Source organism: Sinocyclocheilus rhinocerous, unplaced genomic scaffold (assembly GCF_001515625.1).
Source record: "Sinocyclocheilus rhinocerous isolate Xijiao unplaced genomic scaffold, SAMN03320098_v1.1 scaffold752, whole genome shotgun sequence".
NCBI lineage: Eukaryota > Metazoa > Chordata > Actinopteri > Cypriniformes > Cyprinidae > Sinocyclocheilus > Sinocyclocheilus rhinocerous.
In genome coordinates this window covers 802921-806594 of record NW_015639777.1, presented here as the reverse complement: position 1 = coordinate 806594, position 3674 = coordinate 802921, and the positions used below count along the sequence as shown (strand labels likewise).

General features: G+C 38.4%; 1 protein-coding gene across 2 annotated transcripts in view; it reads left to right on the top strand.

Annotated features, from left to right (window-relative positions):
* LOC107751881 (protein O-linked-mannose beta-1,4-N-acetylglucosaminyltransferase 2-like) overlaps window positions 1-3674 on the top strand; it is a 21654-nt gene that overhangs the window by 6866 nt on the left and 11114 nt on the right. Inside the window, exon 2 of one of the 2 annotated variants that reach the window (XM_016567648.1) lies at window positions 2603-2780. The exons of the other annotated variant lie outside the window; for it this stretch is intronic. The gene's annotated coding sequence lies outside the window, so the exon portion shown is untranslated. The remainder of the gene's footprint in view (window positions 1-2602; window positions 2781-3674) is intronic. 2 annotated transcript variants of the gene reach the window in all.

The following is a 3674-nucleotide window of genomic DNA, read 5'->3' as shown; positions in this document are numbered from 1 at the left end:
GGAAAAAAGTTTTTTTTTTTTTTACCCAGTCATTTAAAAATAACACATTTTAGAGCTGTAACGACAATACCGTGATACCGTGATATTTTTGCTTAAGATTATCATACCGTCAAAATCTCATACTGGCCCATGCCTAGTACGTACTTTAGTCTGCTATTCCTCGCTCTGTGAAGTAACGTGAGGGAGGAAACTAGATATATAGTTTATGTTCGACCTGGAAGTATTTATTTAGCGATCGGTGCTAAAACGCTAAAACATCTGTACGGAACATCGTTGTGTACGGAACATGGTTAGTCTACGTTATACGACAGACTTCTTTTCGATGGGAGAAAAAGTTCCAGAGATTCATCTCCTTCGACCATCCCACACACAGGTGACTCTGACCGCTCGCACCAACCGGAGGGGGAGGGGTCGTGTGACTCGCTACGCTCTTCGCTGCACACAACTGAGGGAGTCATGCACTTTCCGTCTTTGACAACACGTAAAAAAACTGCGCAAACCGCAGGAACGGTATAACGGGAAATTTTAGTGGTTTTGAAACCGTGACTTTTCCAAACTGCGGTATACCATGAAACTGGTTATCGTCCCATGCCTAGTACGTACTGTACTTTTCTGCGATTTAGTACAATAATTAAATTTAGCTGGTATCACGTCTATACTTTTAAGCCTCCTGTCATTGTTTACATCTGTTCAAAATCACGCATTTAAAAAACAAACTTTGCCACTGTTTGAGTGTTGTACGGAGAGACCGTGTGTGTGTGTGTGTGTGTGTGAGAGACACACACAGAGGCATGGGCCGGTATGAGATTCTGACGGTATGATAACCTTAGATAAAAAAAATATAACGGTATTGCGATTACAGCTCTAAAATATGTTATTTTTAAATGTAGATTTTGAACAGATGTAAACAATGGCAGGAGGCTTAAAAGTATAGACGTGACATACCGGCCCATGCCTAGTCCTACGAAATGTTTTCTTTTTTCCAACCTTATGTTTTATTGTTACCATATTCTGTTTTAGCATGTCTAATTATTTGAAAGCATAAAAACAAGTTTAAATTTTTTTATAACTCATCCTTTTAAATTATATTAAGCCTTAAAGTTCAGCATAATAAAGGGCGTGGCCACTTGAGTGACAGGTGGATTGCCGCTGCTGTCACTGCCGTCGAGCTAGGTGGGCGTGGTTTTAGCAACCAGCTCCCGCCTCTTTGCTCATTTTCGATTACCCGGGAGTGACGTGCTGCCAAGATGGCGACGGCCGGCTCCGCCCACTTTGAGCTTCAAAAACGCTCTTCAGAAATCTACGGGTTTCCCTGGCTTCCCGGACACTACATCCATGTTTTTATACAGTCTATGGTGTGTGCGCGCATCAGAGCGGAACTCCGCTGTGCGTGATACAGAGAGCGCGACCATGTAAAGTAGAGACAGAAATGACATGCCGTCGTGTAAATAAGATAAATAACATAAGGCTATTAGTTTGTTTAATAAAAGAACAAGGTATAGACCTGTTCTATAGAAAAGGTAACTTTAAATTACTTCTGTTGTGATCTGGCGCTATAGAGAAAATAAAAGTAAAAAAAAATTTAAATTAACTTGACCTTCAAGGGGGGCGGGGGGTGCCGTTGGGAGGACGGGCCGACCCCTAATACAATGACAGAGGAAACACTGATTTAGGGGTTGATGTTATCATTAAAAGCATCAGTAAAAGTATTTTGGTTGGATCAGGGTTCCTACGGGGTTTGGAAAAGTATGGAAAATTTGATTTAAGTATTTTCCAGGTCTGGAAAAGTATGGAAAAAAGAATGCAGAGTATGGAAAAATATTTGTGTTTCCAGACTTTTGCCCCTATTTTGTCCCTATTTTCTAATAGAAAATTAATAATTTAATGAAAATAAATGTATTGTCATGGTTTCTGTGCCGTCACAGAGAATGTGTTAAATTGGACATTATGCCTTGATATTAGAGGTAATACAATAAGGAAAGCCACATTATGAGCAAGTAGATCTCTGTTCATTTCAATTCATGTGCATCCATGCTCTCACTTTATTCATAGTGATGCACAAAGGAAATAGGTTATATAAAACTAGAAATTGTAATGCATAAGCATGCAAAAAATTCCCATGCGCATGTGAATAGTTTCTTGAGGGCATGTAAAAGTCTGTATTTTTATTATTATTAGTATTATTATTATTAGTAATATTATTATTATTATTATTTTAGGGACTCTGTAGGTTGTCAGTTCGGGAAAATCAATAAAAAAAAAAACCCTGAGAAAATAAAAATATTTACAGATGACTGTACTATATACCAAAAGCTGAAAATAATGCTCTATGAACCATTTATGTTAAATATGGTCTGAAAATCTATTGAGAGGTTTGGACATTTTAGTCTGGAAAAGTATGGAATTTTAAAATGGAAAATGGGTAGGAACCCTGTTGGATCATTCTTCCTTATCGTCTGTTTATGTTGGAGCAGAAATCTCAAAAACGCTATAGCCTCAATTTCCATAAGCAAACTCGTTCATATGTATATTTCTGCTTTTTGATTTCCACCCTGTCCTTTCCCTGTTCTAGTATTTTGTAATTTTACTGTCCTCAACCCAGCTCTGCAGTGTTACGAAGAGTCCTTCTCCCAGGAGGCAGAGTGACATTGTTTCCTGTAACCCCAACTGAAAAGCTCTTTCAGACCCGTTCTTCATCTGTCCCTGAGGAACAGAGGGACGCTGAAGACATCTGCCTGCTTCAGTGCTTACTGTATCAATCAGCATGCAGCTTATTAAGGGTAATAATAACAATAGGTGAACCTATATAATTCTGGAGCCTGCTTCACTAGCCTAATGATGAATTATAGAACATAAGAAACAAATATAAGAAGATATGGATTGCTATCGTGTGGAATTAGAAATAGCTGTTTTATTGTGCATTATGTAAGGAATAATATTTGTGATTTTCGTTGTTATTGTGGGGTGGGGGGGATCCCTGTTACAGTGTTCAAATGTATGTACACAATAAATGCATTGTATCAAATTATTAATTTAATTAATTAACGTTATTATAGTAGCTAAAGACACTCAAAAAACCATTTAGAATTTATATATACAGTGTATATATATATATATATATTAGGGGTGGAACGGTTCGCGGAAAAAAATCTAACCATACGGTTCTCCACACACGGTTCGGCACGCACTAGGACTGCGGTTCAACTTAAATCTGTCAACGCAGAAAAAAAAAAAACGTGGACAAACCATTCACTCTTGTTCAATGCGAATGCCGTATGCTGGAATATGAGCATTTATTCTGTCATCACCCGGGTGCTGATAGCGTGCGGGCACAGGTGAGACCTGAACAGCACGTTTATATCTGTATTTAAGCTAAATTCGTTTAAGCTTTGCCAGTTTAAACATTTAAAGGGTTAGTTCACCCAAAACTGAAAATTCTGTCATTAATTACTCAGCCTCATGTCGTTTCAAACCCGTAAGACCTTCGTTCATCTTCGGAACAAAAAATTAAGATATTTTTGATGGAATCTGAGAGCTGTCTGACCCTGCATAGACAGCAACGCAACTGAAATGTTCCCAAGTCCAGAAACGTAGCAAGGAGATCTGTAAAATAATCCATGGCTGCGTTTACACTTGGCATTAACATGCGACCTGTATCCGGATGTTGTCCACAT